Source organism: Camellia sinensis, chromosome 12 (genome assembly GCF_055761805.1).
Source record: "Camellia sinensis isolate YWXY chromosome 12, ASM5576180v1, whole genome shotgun sequence".
NCBI classification, from domain to species: Eukaryota; Viridiplantae; Streptophyta; class Magnoliopsida; order Ericales; family Theaceae; genus Camellia; species Camellia sinensis.
This window is the reverse complement of record NC_138972.1, coordinates 147524230-147542946: the sequence shown is the minus strand read 5'-3', so window position 1 is coordinate 147542946 and position 18717 is coordinate 147524230. Positions and strand designations below refer to the sequence as shown.

General features: G+C 34.3%; 1 pseudogene across 1 annotated transcript in view; it reads left to right on the top strand.

Moving 5' to 3' along the window:
• Positions 1-18717, top strand: part of LOC114306780 (rRNA (cytosine-C(5))-methyltransferase NOP2C-like) — a 115775-nt pseudogene that overhangs the window by 69768 nt on the left and 27290 nt on the right. The window contains exons 6-14 of the transcript XR_014345596.1: positions 8015-8077; positions 9350-9472; positions 13558-13680; positions 14113-14147; positions 14245-14369; positions 14412-14497; positions 15822-15824; positions 17209-17271; positions 17306-17340. The product of XR_014345596.1 is annotated as an rRNA (cytosine-C(5))-methyltransferase NOP2C-like (transcript). The remainder of the gene's footprint in view (positions 1-8014; positions 8078-9349; positions 9473-13557; positions 13681-14112; positions 14148-14244; positions 14370-14411; positions 14498-15821; positions 15825-17208; positions 17272-17305; positions 17341-18717) is intronic.

The following is an 18717-nucleotide window of genomic DNA, read 5'->3' as shown; positions in this document are numbered from 1 at the left end:
CTTATTTCTTCTTCGCCTTTGTCTTTTTGAAACTGAACCGGATGACATATCAAGTCGAGCCTCTAGGGGCATAGAAGGAACTATTTGCGTTTTTGCAGATTCCTCATGAATTTTCAAAACAGCCCCTACATTTTTAGAGCAGACCAATTGATGTTGATTCAAATCCCGTTGGGCCAATAGGTGTTCCTTATTCGAACCTTGTCGGGCCAACGAGTGTTCCCTATTCGAACCCTGTCAAGCCAACGGGTGTTCATTATTCGAACCCTGTCGAGCCAACTAGTGTTTCTTTGGCTCCTGAGAGTTGACTGAGATTTGGTTTGACCGATTTTGTGCTCTGAACAGAACTATCGGTTCGTAGGCCGAAACTATTTTTTCAACAATAGGGGCCTTTTTTCCATCAACAGGAGTTTGGGTCATTACCCTCCTCCCAATGGCCCTAATGATGGCCATGTTTTTAGCAGAGGCTTTCTTCTGGGCAGACTCCACCATTTTAATGGAGTCTTCTACCTTTTTAAGTAGTTGGGCCACAACATTTTTGTTGCCCCCGTTGAAGCTGTAACAAAAGTCGTAGTTGCAAACTGATTAGTCTCCTTTGCCTGAGTTAGAAAGCTCTTCGTTCTGGCTGTGGCGCTCACGATTGCATACTGCTTTGAAGCTTTCACATAATCTTCAGTAATCTTTCTCAAACTTTCATCTTTCTGGAGAAATGTGACTTTCTTCGTCACACCAGTTACCTTCGGGACAGCCAAGAGCTTTCGCTCCGGAGCCCCTTCGGTGATAGGGGAAAGAAGTGCATCTTTCTAGGATTTCCCTGGTTCTACCTTTGGGACAACCAAGAGCATTCGCTCCGGAGCCCCTTGGGTGATGGGTGCTATCTCCACCGTTGGTGATTTCAGAACCACTGGAGTGTAGGTTTGTCTCCTGACAGTTGCTCCAGCATTCTTATAGCAAAAGAATACATCAGTAAGTTTCAACTATATATATATATATATATATTTTGTTCTTCAAAAGATGGGAGGAGAAATATGTCCCACTGGGCGTGCTAGAATTTGTGGACACAAATTTTAAAATATGAAGTGTTTCAACACATTTCAAAATTTATGTTACAAATGTCCACTGTTTAGTTTTTGGACTAAACAGTGTTGATTATTTGAATAGCAGGTTCTTATTTCTGATCTGTATTTCAGATCGTTAATTACACATTTTACACAAATGAAACCTCCGATTAATGAAGAACAAAATAAACAACAAAAGATAATTTAAGAAAAATAAATATTTTATTGAAATTGTTATAGGTTTTGAACCCTCGAATACAAAATACAATTCTTGGGTTTGGAACCCTTTACCTATTCATCGCCATTAGCGTAGGCTCTTGAGTTCTCTAGGCTTCTCTTCTTCTTTCTTGTAACGATTTCTTTAGCTCTCAATTTCTTTCTCTCTATCTCTGATATTTTCACTTCTGATTTTCTGATCCCCCGTCTTGTGTGATGGTCCTCATATTTATGTAGGGCCATCAGGTGATAGGAATGCTTCATCTTCAATTTGAATTTCAAATTGAATGATAGCGCCAATTGAATTTTGAATAATAGCGCTATCTGATTAATCGTTAACCGGATTAATCTTTGTGGTTTCATCCTATGTGGTGTCCTTGATGTAGGCTCTGTAGGTGTCATCTTTCGTAGGCTCCACGTGTCATTTGAGTATCTTGAATAACGTTTTTGAGATACAACGTCGTTTTAATTATGTACTTCAACGGATCATATTGATCTTTTTTTAGGGATTGATTACCTACAACCTTCCTATCATAGGCTCTATACATGTCATAAATTTAGTTGAAATTTATGTGCCAACAACACATCATAAGATAGTTATGAATTTTTATGACAAAAATAACCAATGTGTGTGGTGTGTGTTAAAGTCAATTTGTCTGTGTGTGTAAATTTCATTGAAACATTTTATCAAACACTTAATAAGCAAGGAAGATAGAATGGTTATCAAACATTTTTGTAACAACCAAACAATAGTAATGACACAACAACCATTCAATAGAGTAACTCAATACAATAGTCCCACTAATTCCTACTAAATCAAAGTAAATGGGTTTCGTGGAACCCAACCAACTCTTCATATATATGTGTGTATATATATACATAGATAATATATATGAATAAAAAAATCAACAAAACCCATAAAAGTATACCCAAAATCCTACATGCATCTAGAAAATTAAAGAAAAACAATACTCACAGTTTGATTTTCGGAATCGTTCTTTCTCTATTCCACTAATGATCAACTGATGGTCTCTACGGCTTCAAAGAAAAAAAACAAAACAAAAAAAAAAAAAACTGTAACCAATATATATACACACAATAATCAATTAAGAAAGAGATGAGAGTATTACCTTTACTTTGTAGAACAGAGCATCCAACAAACCCAACAAACCAATAATTTATTTGTTTAAGGTTTCAATATTGTTCTTTGAATATATATATTTTTAATGCATTCTCTTGGCTAAATATTGATTTATCATGTATTGATTTCTCATATATTAAGGGAAATTAATAATGTCCACTCTTAAAAGGATGCACATCATATTAATAAAGTTTGTTTATTTGTCAAAAAAGAAAAAAGAAAAAAAGATGCATATCATAAGATAGTTATGAATTTTTATGATGAAAATTACCAATGTGTGTGGTGTGAGTTAAAGTCAATTTGTGTGTGTATGTAAATTTCATTGAAACATTTTATCAAACACTTAATAAGCAAGGAAGATAGAATGGTTATCAAACATTTTTGTAACAACCAAACAATAGTAATGGCACAACAACCGTTCAATAGAGTAACTCAATACAATAGTCCCACTAATTCCTACTAAATCAAAGTAAATGGGTTTCATGGAACCCAACCAACTCTTCATATATATGTGTGTATATATATACATAGATAATATATATGAATAAAAAAATCAACAAAACCCATAAAAGTATACCCAAAATCCTACATGCATCTAGAAAATTAAAGAAAAACAATACTCACAGTTTGATTTTCAGAATCGTTCTTTCTCTATTTCACTAATGATCAATTAATGGTCTCTATGGCTTCAAAGAAAAAAATCAAAAAAAAATGTAATCAATATATATACACACAATAATCAATTAAGAAAGAGATGAGAGTGTTACCTTTACTTTGCAGAACAAAGCATCCAACAAACCCAACAAACCAATAATTTATTTGTTTAAGGTTTCAATATTGTTCTTTGAATATATATATTTTTAATGCATTCTCTTGGCTAAATATTGATTTATCATGTATTGATTTCTCATATATTAGGGGAAATTAATAATGTTCACTCTTAAAAGGATGCACATCATATTAATAAAGTTTGTTTATTTGTCAAAAAAAAAAAAAAGATGCACATCATAAGATAGTTATGAATTTTTGTGATGAAAATTACCAATGCGTGTGGTGTGTGTTAAAGTCAATTTGTGTGTGTGCAAATTCCATTGAAACATTTTATCAAACACTTAATAAGTAAGAAAGATAGAATGGTTATCAAACATTTTTGTAACAACCAAACAATAGTAATGGCACAACAACCATTCAATAGAGTAACTCAATACAATAGTCCCATTAATTCCTACTAAATCAAAGTAAATGGGTTTCGTGGAACCCAACCAACTCTTCATATATATGTGTGTATATATATACATAGATAATATATATGAATAAAAAAAATCAACAAAACCCATAAAAGTATACCCAAAATCCTACATGCATCTAGAAAATTAAAAAAAAAAACAATACTCACAGTTTGATTTTCGGAATCTTTCTTTCTCTATTCCACTAATGATCAATTGATGGTCTCTATGGCTTCAAAGAAAAAAAAAAAAAAAAACTGTAATCAATATATATACACACAATAATCTATTAAGAAAGAGATAAGAGTATTACATTTACTTTGCAGAACAAAGCATCTAACAAACCCAACAAACCAGTAATTTATTTGTTTAAGGTTTCAATATTGTTCTTTGAATATATATATTTTTAATGCATTCTCTTGGCTAAATATTGATTTATCATGTATTGATTTCTCATATATTAGGGAAAATTAATAATGTCCACTCTTAAAAGGATGCACATCATATTAATAAAGTTGTTTTTTTGTCCAAAAAAAGAAAAAAGAAAAGAAAAGAAAGATGCACATCATAAGACAGTTATGAATTTTTATGATGAAAATTACCAATGTGTGTGGTGTGTGTTAAAGTCAATTTGTGTGTGTGTAAATTCCATTGAAACGTTTTATCAAACACTAAGAAAGGAAGATAGAATGGTTATCAAACATTTTTGTAACAACCAAACAATAGTAATGGCACAACAACCATTCAAGAGAGTAACTCAATACAATAGTCCCACTAATTCCTACTAAATCAAAGTAAATGGGTTTGGAATCATATGTATAGATATATATATATATACACATCCATAATCGTATATAAAAATAAAAAGATTAATTTAACTCCTATTTATATTGGTTAAATTTGGAAAATTAGCTAAAAAAATCAAAAACTAATACAAAAAATAACCCATTCTTTTCTCAACCCACAAAAAATAAACCTATTCAACACAAAAAACATGCCCTAAGAGGCAGAGGAAGGCATGTTTATTTTCTTCTTCCAATTTTTCATTTTTTTTTTAAAAAAAAAAACGCAGCAGAAACCCACTTCAGGTTTTGTTTAATTGGCATAGCTTTTGTTCTTAAACATGGCTTCTCAAGAAATATATATATATATACATACTGGAATCATACATAAATAGGAGGTTTCGGGTTTGGAATCATATATATATATAGATATATATATACATCCATATATACATATATACATACATATTGGAATCATATGTATACATATATATACATCCACAATCATATATAAAATTATGTATATAATACACACAAATGCATATACATACAAACATTCGGTCTCCGAATCTCTGAATCTCCCATCTCTAAATCATATATATAGTGGCTCCATTCGGTCGGAAGAAAAACGATGACGATTAGGATAGTGGAGAGATGGAGGGAGGAAAAGAGAAGATGAAGAGACTAATAGGGGGTTTGGGGTTTGGTCGCTGGTGAGGGTTGGGCTCCGACAGGGTAGCACGTCTGATGGAGAGAGAGAGAGAGAAGGGGGGTCTGATTTTAAATTTTGAAATCAGAAACCAGAAACAAAGAGATGAGAGTGAGAGAGAGAGAGGGTGTGGGTTGAAAATGGAGAGTGTGAGACGAAACCAAGATTTTATTACCGAAGGGGCCAGAAAAAAAAATCACCAAATACACAAACACACATGTATGCACAATATGATATATAAATTATATATACATAGAAAAAAAAATTAAATACCATAGAAGCAATTTCTAATAGGATGAAGAAATTTTTTTTAGTGCAAAATAGAAAAAGAAGGCAAGATGGGAGAATAATAAGATATGCATTTTCTTACACTAGGGGGCCATTTTATGTATAAAATGATATATATATTTTTAAAGTGTTATGACAAACAGTATTTTTCACAGAATCCCTGTGTGACACTGTGAGCCCTTGGATTAAGTTCAATCCAATGGTTCATATTTTGACAATGGGACAAAATTCCCATCAAGGAAAAAAAACTAAGCTGTTTTGTTAAATATTGGAGACAGGCAAGTCAGTTTCTGCAGTTATTTACTAAGTACACTGAATGACCTTCAGCGTGAATTGTTTAATTGTTTGTTCTTTGGACCTTGATTGTTGGGATCTGAAACTTTAACCATGAAAATGACCATCAAAGTAACAGTTGGTGAAATTCATTGGGTTATTAACATTAAATGTCAGTGCACTGTCCTTAAAAATGGAGGTTGTGATAAATATATTATATGCTCTTTGTTTGGGGCAGCATGAGATCATAAAGCAAACTATAGCTGCCAGAAATTTGCTTCCCATAATTTTTTTTAAAATTTATTATTCTCTTGAAGCCTTTTGTACAATCATAACTTTTCTTCAGTATTAAGAAAAAAGTTGACTCTTCTTTATACGGAACAATTTTCTGCTTTTCTACACAGTTGATCAATAAGCTTTTAGTAAACCTTGCAATACTACAAAAAGATAAATTTGAAAGAGAAAGAAGAAAAAAAGCTGCTGCCTCATGTTGGTGCTGCCAATGTAAGGTGACAGGAGGGGTGTATTGGGTGCAGACCATGCCTTCTACATTATTTTTATGAAGTGTCCAACCTTAAGCTCAAATCCACATGGCCACATTCGCAAGCTTGGAGTGCACCTAGCAATGATAAAAGCTCAAGACCGAGAATGCATTTTTTGTTGCATACAAGCAAGTTTTGGTTATAATTTGACAAGAGAATGGAGGAGACCGGAACTTGAGATTAGCAAAGAACAAGGTTGTTGCATCTTGATAGATTATTGGAATGGTTCCATCCTCTTTTTCATCTTCTTCATTGATGTACCATCTGCTATTTTTTTTTTCTCTTTGTTCATTTTCTTTAAAAACTTACTCATCATTGTTGTGTTTCCATCTTCTTCAGCGTCATATGTTCATCTTCTTCACTTTGTCTTTCATCTTTTTTTTTTTGGCTTTTTCAGCTATGTTTCATCTTATTTTCCGATTCTCTAGTTATCCACTATCCTTTTGTCTTCTTTCAATTGCTCTTGTTTTGACTTCACTTCATGAAGGTCCTAATTTCTTTGTTCTATTTTTTCACTGTCCTTGACTAACATATTTTATATCCAGATGAGAGCATATAATAATAGGTTCAGGGATTTGAGAACACTAGTTTTCATTATACATATTCATGAAGAGGGGAAGACTTTAGGGGGTGGTGTTTGCATTGTGGAGGGTAAAGTTGGAAGGGGGTCATGAGGGTGGGGCAGGGCAGTGGTGATTGCTAGGCAAGGGGCTTGCAGGGTGGTGGTTTGAGGTGGCAGTTGGGATGGGTGTGTAGTGGTGGTAGTTTCATGCATTTATATATGTTTTGCTTCATGCATAACAGTTGAATTTATTCTTATCTTCTGTTCGTATTTATGCAAATATTTCTTGAAATGTTATGGTTGACTTATATTATTGTTGTTGCAGATCCTTATTTTTCTGAACAAAGTGGATTATATATTGGCCAAGGAACGACAATGATTTCAAGAGCTGGGATGTTTCGCATTTTACAAGGAATTGTTGTGGATATGAATAACAGAGTATTTGAGCTACCTTCCTTTCATAGTATAATTTTCCCCCCAAATATGGCGAGCATACTTGATACTGATTATGATTTTATTGCAAGGAAATGATTTGGTGTGACATTTAATTATGGAGTTTTAGACTCCCTCACTTTTCAGTGGTTTCTCAACTTGTAATGGTGTTCGGCACATGCATCTGTTTAGTAGTACAAATCCTTTTGTTTATTAGTTCTTGATTTCCCCCTTGTTGGTTATTCACTATAATGTAGTCTCCCTGTTTGTTTCAATGTTATCTGGAAGGTGGATCATTATGGTAGGCAGGATAAGAGCCAAGGATAAAAAAATTCCTTTCGGTATTTTGTTTTGGTTAGCTTGGAAACAAAATTTTTTTGAAACATTTTGGAAGAGAAGCATTTCAAGAACATCAGTGAAATGACAAAAGAATTGGAAAATATATGGAAATGTTTGTAAACAAAACAAAAACTTATATAAATGTTAATAAATTTTTAATTGTTAATTACTTGAGCATGTTGAGGTCTATGAACGAAGATGAGATTCTATCCTAGGTTTACGGTGCCACCTTCAAGAGACTTTACTTACCAAGCTAGCTGACACCTTTTTTAGGTTGTAGTGTTTAGAGTAAATATTATAAACCATTTTAATGTTGTTTCATTTCCATTTTGAGCATCTTTGTGTTACTGGGACTATTGCTTACAGTATACAATTCAAACTTCATGCTTGTTGTTTACAAATTACTTATTGTTCTTAATCATCTGTTTCTTGAACTTTTTGGTTTTCAGATGTTTTGGAGGGGGAAATATTTATGCAAAATCTGCCAAGCATTATCACCGCACATGCCCTTGGTAATTATCTTAGCATCATAGTTATTCTGACTAATTTATATATATATATATATATATGTTGTTGCCCTTTCTCTCCTCTCCCCTTTTTGTGATGGATGTATTGTTGCTTATTTTGAATCATTGTTTGTTGCCAAACATTCTTGTTACAGGCAAGATGTAGAAATTGCATAAATTCCTTAAAATCTCACAAGTTAAATCATGCTCCATTAGTTACCAATCAAATTTTATTGATGTTGGCACTATTTTTCCTAGAATATCTACTTTGGCATATTAAAACTAAAAAATAAAAATATGAAAATAAACAATTATGAAAAAATTGAACTATCTTGACCATTTAAGAAAATTAAATAGCACTTCTTTCAAATAAACACAAATTAAAGGTCCCATGCAATTTAAGCTCTACAAACTTAGTTTAACCTACCTCTCAATTTTCCAATTATCCATCCCTAATTTACTAAAATATAGTGAAAAATAAGATGTCCATGTGGCACCCCTTTCTCATCATTCACCTCTCGGGGAGTGTGCCCATTGTAGATGGGTTATCTGTGAACAGTTGTATTGGTGGGTCCATTCTTTTCCAAGCAATATATTTCATCCAAGCTGAAACAAGCTGCTGAGGAGTGTTTGGGTTAAGTTAATTATGATGTCTCTACATTGGAGACACGTTCCTTGAGTGAGTGAGTTTGTTGAGTTTCTTTCTAATTCTTCATATTAGAGTGGAGTGTTTAAAGGGTGAGGGGCCTGTGAACTTGCAGACAATGGATGTTGAGAATTAGAAAGGTATTACTAGGTGAGTTAGGAAGGCAGTTTCAGGAGGTGTTTTTTTTTCTTCTGATAAATAAGGTAGTTTCAGGAGGTGTTAGGGTTTCAATGTGGCATATATATATATACATTGTAACAACACAAGGAAATAAGACACCTGTAAATTGAGAAAGTAAAGAAATTGAAAACCCATTAAAATCGATGAACAATACAAAAGTACAATTTCTATAAAAAATGGAATGGAGAGATCTTTTTAGGCTCTTTTTTTGTGTATGTGAAAGAGAATATAGTCTTATTTTACAAGGAGAAAAAAAGTGATAGCTAGAGGACAATGGGGACGAGGGTAATTGGGTCTGTAAGTTTTTCTTTTGTCTTTTTTGTTTGTTTATAGTCTTATTTATTTATTTTATTTTTGTTTTTTTTTTCTTTCTTTTTCCTCTAGGTTTTATAGTGAAGGGTATTCCTTTTTGTGTGATAGATCCTTTTGTTTATTTTTATTTTGTGCCTTAGATCCTCAACAGGGAGACAGGATATTGGATATGTGTGCAGCTCCTGGAGGGAAACACAACTGCAATTGCTATCCTTATGAAGGACAAATGAGAGGTTGTTGCAGTTGATAGATCTCACAATAAGGTGCAGTTTTTGATAGATCTCATCTCACTATTAGTTCCTTGGCGTATGACTCTTGCATTGATGAATTTTAAATAATACTAGTCCAATTAGGTGTAGATTGGATAGGATGGCATCCCAATGTTGTCTAGATATGATTATACGAAATTGAGCTAAGTGCTCTTAGACAGGTTGGGTAAGAGTCATGGATTTTAGAGAGCTTGATATTCATTGTTGGGCTAATATCCTAACAGCTTAAGCTTTTGGGACTAGTTGTAATCGAACATGGTATTAGAACTCAAGTTGGAGGAGGTCTTGGCTTCAAGTCTTTCTAGTTGCATTTGGTCCTTGTTTGCTTCTTCTTCTTCTTCTTCTTTTTTTTTTCTTTTTTTTTTTCCTTTTCTTTTTGTATGTAAGGATGTTTGCATCTCCATGTGCAAGACGATGTTGCATGTGAGAGAGGGTGTTAGAGAGCTTGACATACATTGTTGGACTTATTTCCTAACAACTTAAGTTTTTGGAACTAGTATCTAACAATTGAGATTTTATTTTATTTATTTTTAATTTTATTATATTTCATTTCCTTGTGGGTGGGGTGGGTAATGAAAATATGGAGGATAAAATTCAATAAGTGAATAGATCTCTTATTGGAATAAGCTGCAAACTATAAGTTTTTCTAAATGATCTGTATATTCAACTTGTTTCTAATACAAAGATTACAACCGATATATATAGCAAACCTAAACCTAATCTGAAATAGGAAATAATAACCCTATACAATCAATCTAATATTTACACAATCAATCTAAAATATACAATCAACCTAATTGATATATTTCCATAATTTTTTTTTGATCAGCAAAAAAGATACTTCATTGATGTAAAAGCTAGTACAAGGTACGAAAGAAATTACACCAATAAAGAAAAGAGGAGTGCATGAGCATCACAATGAGCTAAATGATCCCAACTAGGTTGGCACCAAAAAAACCCATCCTATCATTTGCTAGCACCCTAAAGTTGGTGAGGAACCAACGAGAGAGACAGACCAAAAACCAAACCAAAGCTGCTATGCTGCTAGACATCAACTGCTAGACACAACCAGGCAGAGAACCAACCACACCTCACAAACCAGCAGAGCAAACAGATCAGAATACACCACCCAAACATATCAGAATCTGTTTTAGCCAGCAGTCCACCCATGGTAACAGGTTAGACTAACAACCAGAAAGCTCAAACAGCACAATAAAAGAAGAAAATCTGCAGAAGTAGCAAATAGCCACCATCTTGGTGCATACCCAATTCTAGCAGAGCAAACAACATATAGAAAAATAGAGACCCAGCAAGCTCAACACCAGAGCAGACAACAGATTTTTCTGAGATAAATACCCATAACAAAAACACACTCAACCACCACTCCTCAGGCAGAACTTGACCTGCTGCAAGTTGTACACCAAATCATTTACAGAAGCTGCCACCTGTAGTGGCGATGCCTTAGTCCACAAAGCTACTCGAACTTTCACAATGTCGCATAGAGCTTCAAAATCTGGTTGTAGTCCATTGAAAACACACTCGTTTCTATGCCTCCAGAGAGACCAAAGAGTTGCCACAGGAATGACCATCCAGATTTTCGTCTCCAATTTTGACATACTACACCCATACCACCACTGCAGCAGTCCATCTACAGAACCTGGCATGACCCATTGAAAGCCCCACCAACGTACAATGTTTGACCAAAGCCTCCAAACAAAAGGACATACAAGAAGAATATGCTCCACAGTTTCAACATCATTATGGCAAAACACACATTCAAGATTGACACCCCCATCAAGTATACCAATTCTGTGAAGGAACCAGGAAGTTTTGACCTTACCAAGCCATGCCAACCATCCAAAAAATTGTACTTTAGGAGAAGCAAAATTATTCCATATAGAGCCTGCCATTGCCATAACCGGACCAAGAAGGGATTCACTCCATTTATATACTGATGCTACACTAAACAGTCCAGATGACTCTGCTGCCCATTTCAATACATTTGATTTTTCACTGCAAAGATCTGGTGCACATCTGAGCAAACAAACTAATCTACGTACTTCCTCCTTCTCCCAAGCCAACAAAGTTCTTCTAAACTCAAGGTTCCACTCATTAGCTACACCCCTATTCTCAAAAAACACCCTTACCACCCCATGCTTATTATTAGATAGAGAGAAGAGTCTAGGGAATTCCTCCTTTAAACACACGTTGCCAATCCACTTGTCCAACCAGAAGTGAACTCTACTCCCATCACCCAAAGCTATTTGAGAATTAAGAATAAAGAAATTATGCAAGTCTGGATTCAACAAAGCTACATTAATTATATCAGTCCAGATCTTAGAACCTCTACCTACCAAAGTTGGTAACCATTTCCCATAATGAACATTATATTTTGCGCATAACACTTCTTTCCAGAGTGTGTGGTTCTCAGCTCCAAACCCCCACCACCATTTTAACAACAAGCAGTCATTGAATGTTCTAATCCTCCTCAACCCCAAACCACCTAGATTCTTATTCTTTGCAATTACCTCCCATCGGACTAAATGCACTTTTCTTCTAAGATCTGATCCACCCCACAAGAAAGCCGATTGTATTTTCTCAATCACCTTAGCCACCCCAACAGGAATCTTGAACAATGATAAATAGTAAACCGGTAAATTGGACAAAACTGACTTGATTAGAGTTAACCTCCCCGGCAAAAGAAAGTAGTCTTCTCTTCCAATTAGCCAATTTCTGCTTAAGTTTGACAAGAACAGGTTTCCAAGTACTTCTCCTACTTGGGTTGACCCCCAATGGCAAACCTAAATACATTATAGGTAGCTTTTGATAGAGGCAGTTTAGACTAAAGGCAAACTCTTGCAATAGTCCATCATCAACACCAACACCACAAATGACACTCTTGTGGTAATTTATTTTCAGCCCCGAAGCCATCTCAAAGCATCTTAAAATTCTTTTGATATTACAAACTTCCTCTTTCTTAGCTTTACAAAACAAAATAGTGTCATCCGCAAATTGCAAATGAGTTACTCTTAAGCCATTGGACCCCACCTCCACCCCATTGATTAAGTTTAACTCTTTTGCCCTGCTCAGTAATATATTGAGACCCTCTGCTACAATGTTGAACAAAAACGGTGACAATGGATCACCTTGACGAAGGCCCCTCTGTGGGCAAAATTCAGGCGTTGGTGACCCATTAACCAAAATAGAAATCTTAGCAGAGGATACACAAGCTTTCATCCAACTCACCCGTCTAGATCTGAAACCAAAGTTTGAGAGCACATTGAAGAGAAACTCCCAATTGATTGAGTCAAAAGCCTTTTCAAAATCCAATTTGAGAACCGAACCTTTCTTATTGGATCTTTTCCATCCATCAACAATCTCATTAGCTATAAGAATCCCATCCATAATGTTCTGACCACCCAGAAAAGCTGACTGAACCTCATTAATAATTAACATATATTCTCACAACCAAACATGATTTAAAAGAACTGACAAAGATATGAATTACAAATCAGTGTGAAGAAGTGAAAGTAATTGCAAAAACATGGAGGTGCAAATGGGTTTGTGCTTTGTTGCAAGTGAAAACTTTGGCCTTACTTGCACTAGACCACAGGCCTTGGTGGCCACAAGTAGGCTGCCATCCTGCTATGATGCCAAGTCCACATAGGGTGGTGGTTGTGACATTGAGAAAGCTTCTTTTGTGGAACTGGCGCATCATTGAAGCATTTTATTGTTGAAAGGGGATCTTTCTTTTGATTGTTTTAGGGTCGTAGTGTTTTTCTTTTTCTTTTTTGATTTTACTGGTTGTATGTGGGTTGTGCTCTCTCGGAGTGTTCTTAATACAATTTACTTGGTGACTGATAAAAATCATATTGCATGACAATGTTTGATAATTTTGATATTTAAACATAACCGAATACCATAAGCAGATTAATACTTTAATGCTGGCAACATGTGTTTGGTCTAATACTTAAAATTTTCACATCTAAAAATGTATCGTCTTCTGCCCTTTGTTCTCTTAAAAATATATTTTTGTGAAGTTATCATTATGTTACTTCTAATCATATTTTATTTTGTAGGTTCTTGATATCCAGAAATTGGCTGCTGAAATGGGCTTGAATTGTATAACCACCTACAAATTAGATGCTCTTAAAGCTGTTCATAGAAGAGATGAATCCAGTGACATGCACACTTCGTCATTTGTTGCCTAAGAACCGCCAAACATTGATTTCCCTAGAAATGAAAACTGTATGTTAATTCTTTTTATATGGCCTATATTTTATGATTCATGATTTTTTTTGATACGTGGGTACATGGGAGAACAAGTGGTAGATATGCAAATAGTGTGTTTATAATAGTTTCACTAAAAAAAAAAAAAAAAAAAAAGAGATGAAATCATCAAACTTCCACTGGAATAACCACATATGATATTGAACTCTAGCCTAACATGTCATGTTGGAGAGCTGAAAGGGTTAAAGTTTCGAACTTTGAAATATGGTTGTGCTTTGAACCAAGAATTATATTCTAGAAATTTTCCTTAGGGTTTCCCTTCTTACCTTTGAGTTAATTCTCCTTAGAATGCATGTCATTACCTTTGCTAGCTTTAGTCTAATCTCCCTTACCACACATGGCAGGAATTCATTTCCATTTTAGGGATGACAGATTTATGGTTGTTCCTATTCCATTGTTGATATGTGCATGATGAGTGCCACTTCCCCTACCCTATGAGTGCAACTTCCATATCTAATCAACTTATAATATTTCAGTTACCAATGGACAAGCAATCAAATGACTTACACTAGCAAAGCTGAACTCCGGAAGAGTATCCCGACACAGGGAAATGGGGTTGGAAGAAATCATGGCATTGGTGGTAGGGTTGAAAAATCAGAAGGTTTTTCTCCGAATAGCTTCGATCGAGTTCAAAAATCAGAAGGTTTTTCTCCAAATAGCTTCGATCGAGTTCTTCTTGATGCTCCTTGTTCTACTCTGGGTTTGAGACCTCGACTATTAGCTGGAGAGGTACGATATTTTCCTGGATTTTATTTTATTTTTGTATATTATTATTATTTTTTCTTACAGTTGCCTATTTCTTCTTGATGCTCCTTGTTCTGTGTTTGTTATCTTGGTGGTTGGCTTCTTATCTGTTGCTGGTTTTTCACTTTCTCCAATTTAGTAGGTGGTCGTTGACCATAATGATACTTAAAAATAGATCAACAATTCTTGCTAGATCGATACCAGAATCTCTATATGTTTTTAATGCTGAAGTGCGTAATTGGACAATAGTATCCCCAGACTATGAAATTTTGCATGCTGTTGAATCAGAATTATCTGGACAAGCGTGTAGCAATTGAATACCTGTTGAATGCAATCAATGGGAAGTTACTATCTTGTCTTTTTGTTGAAGATCTTTGGTACCATTTCATTGAGGGGATTTTGCTCTGTGGTAGAATTTGCAAGCTGATGCACAGTGGGAAAATAAGAAGAATATCTAATCTGGATTTTCTTGGAGCATGTTTTGGGTCAATTTGTGCCATGGTTTCCTGTACAATCTGTACTTAACTGAGTATATAGCTCTTGACAGAGCAGAATGATGAAAAAGATTCATGTAGCTGATCCTACTTGATTGGAACCCAAGGCTTAATTGGGATTGGTTTGGTTTGGAGTTGGACTGTTTTGGTAATTTCATATTTTTGGACATAGGCTGTAGTATGGGTACATGGACCGTTCTTGATTACATATGATTTTTTTACTGGTTTTTGTACACGGCTATATTAGCTGTTGAATATTTTAGCTAGTCAAAGATTTTAGTTTTTTGTTCTGGAATTAGATAAAGTTAGGAGTTTCTTTTTCTAAACCCATGACAAGCTTTTGCAGCTTTTTGTGATGTATTAGCCTTTACCCGTTGCGCTTAATTTCAAAAGAATTCTAAGTGGATCCTAGATTTTTCTTCTTTATCTACTTCTTTTCTTTCTCATCTTCTTTTGAGTTACCATCCATAAGAGGCTCCGGTGTATAGAGAAGACCTTACTGTTCAAGAAATTCAAGGCCAATAAACAGCCCCTAAATTATGCCAAAACTATGCTCTAACAAGCTAATAACCCTTTTCTGTGCTTTCCAGACTTTGAATTCAAGCCCAAAAGCCATGAAATAGTTGTTGTCTAGAATTTTAGTAATTAATTCTTGCAAATCTTGCAACTTACTACCTTTTAAATCAAGCCAATTCCAACCCCCCTACATCTATAAACCTTACACTTCAAGGGCTGTAGTTATGTTATGTGTACTTTTGCACTGAGCTTAGGAAGATCTCATAGATTGATTTTGTTAGACAGAAAAGTATGGAGAGGAAGTATTTTGACAGTGTAATATCTACGAAGAGTGCACTTTCTACTCAAGTTCAATCTTAATGATTGTAATTACTCTTTTCTACCATAATGATAGAATTTCATTGTTACACTATTTTTTAAGTTTCATATTGTTTGGGGTGTAAATGAAGTCTTTGTAACTTTGATTAGATAGATAATAGCTAAAATTTGCTGTTGTTGTTGTTGTTGTTGTTGTAGTTGTTGTTTTTTAATAGCTTAAAAAAATTGTCTGTTAAAAAAAATAATAGCTAAAATTTGTGAGTATTCTAAAACATCTAGTCTTACAATGGTCATTTTCAATGACATAGGTAGTTGCAAGAGTCAGAAAGAGTAACATAATAGGGGATGGAAGGCCAAAATTTTACTGTGTTGGGATGCACAGAGATGCATGGCAGTGTTGTTCAACTGGAATTTAACTCTAAGCAGAGAGGAATGGTAGAACAAGATTCATGTAGCCAAATCCAAATAGTTGGGACAAGGCCTTGTTGGGTCAAGTAGGTTTCTTTATCTCGTGCAAAAATTTTCTTATCTATTCTTAAAACTTATAACGTGCAACTTTTCTCTTTTTGTTTTTACTTGTATAGAGATGTAATTGTTTCTGTTGATAATGAAAGAACCACTTTGTGGAATCTATTTCAGTTGGCCTTTTGGTTTCTTTGTTTGAATTACCATACTTGGTACTGGAACTGGATTGTTCTGGTCTGCTTATGATTTACCTTTGTTAAATGATAATACTTATTTCTCATATAAAAACCACATTAGAATTAAGGCTACCAAACACATTAAAACTAACTCTATCGAATGTAATAACCACTAAAATTCTCATGTAAGCCTCTTAAAGTCCTAATAAAATGAAAAGTTGGCAATAGTATTTCTGTGGGTCCTAATGATTATTAATAAATTAAAATATATTAATCAACATTGATTTCTTGCAAGTCCCATATCATCTTGGCTGCATTGCATAATTTAGATGTTAAGTAAGGCTCAAGTAAAATGAAAACTTAACTTCACAATGTCCCAAGTATGCTTCATGTATTTCCCAATTTGTCATTATTATTTCTATCACGTCGTTGCAAAAACAGTTATAATATACTTGATGAGTTTAAAAAAAATGCAACAAATGAAACTAAACTACATTGATGAGTTTGGTTGTTTCATTTTGATGAGAATAATCTATTTAGTTCGTGTTTGGATAATTTAAAAAGTTGATGTTGGGTATCACTTTCTGTTTTTTTGGTGTATTTTTATGATATCACAAAGACTTGTTCAATGCTGAGTAGTTATTTTATATATGTTTTAATTTCTCTCAAATGATGATTTGCAAGTTGCAACTTCTTTTTTGTCATTCTTTATTTTGCTTGATGCAAGACACAATAGTCTTTAAAGAACGATGCAGGGTATCAAAGGAAAATGTTTGACTAGGCTGTTCAGGTAGTTCGCTCGGGTGGAGTTTTATGTTGTTCAGATAGTTCGCTCGGGTGGAGTTTTAGTGTATTCCACGTAAGTGCACATTTTTTTAAATTAATATTTTTTTGTTGATTATAATATTTTGTAATGGCACCCAATAGGTGCAATCTGGGGGAAAAGAAAAAGAAAACTATACATTAATTTTTTTTCGAAGGTCTCTAGAAAATCTAAAAGATGGTCCAAAGACAGAGAACCGACCATACAAAATAGATAAAAACTATGTAGCACAGACGTATGATACGACATGGACATCACGCATTGATTTGCAAAAAAGGCAGGACACAACATGCTTGGGACGCGTTTGAAATTATACTTCTACTAGTTTATTATATGTCATACAAATATCTTACTCGATAATTGTCAGTTACCCTTCTATTCAACCTCCCATTCCAATGAGAGGTAGGGTAAATATCTTGGTTGTTGGTTGGGAATATTTGAAAGGTAGGTAAGGCGGAAAAGATGATATTTGAATAGAAGGAAGGGACTATTATTAAAGGTGGTGAGATTAGATTGTTGGTTTAGGAGTGGTAAAATGCATGAAGAGAAGAAGAGAGGGGAGGGGTGTTCCTTGATATTAAGTGCCAAAGGTGAATTTGTCATTGGGTTGACAAACTCTTTGATCAATATGATGTCCTCCTTTCTTCACTATACCTCCTTTTTCTTAGGTCTGGTTGACCAACTCATAAGCTAGTTGATAATCTTGGTTGACCAGGGTTGAGGCTTGATGATTCAATTGATTTTCTTCAATCTAAATCATCTCTCCAAGTGTGAAGTAGGTTTGGTCTTCTATATGTTGTTTTGTCAAGTTATATGTTCAAATGTTAACCTTTCACAATTGTATTTAACTCAGTTTCACATTCAAGATTAATGTAATTGATCGAGTATTATTCTAAACGTTCAACTAAGCATTCATCTATTTCTTTCAAGATATAGGTTGTAAAATATAGTTCATTTATTGAATACAAACATAAACATTAAAGAAGGTAAGATATAGTTTAAATCTACTGATAGAAGACATGATGGTGTAAGATTTGTTTGGGAAGCTTGGCATTGGACTTGTGAACTGCAAAGCAGGATGTGTAGCGAACAAGGAATCATGCATCAGGTAAAGAAGTTTTTGGTTTTCTGAGCTACAAAACAATGTAAACAATGTATTTATGTGCATCTCAACATTACATGAATAGTATTTGGTAGGTGGTTATCATCATTTCAATTTATTTCCATAAACATGTTGTGCCTTGTTTCCCTTAGACAAGCTTCCTGCTTGCACTTTGACTGTGGGCTATATGCATGTTTTCTTATACATTAATATACAATATGGAGTACATTTAAATGTGGTTTTTCCCCCAACCTTTTACTTTCCTGTTCTCTCTCCCCCTTCTTGTTCATGATCTGGGCACTTGGTTCCAC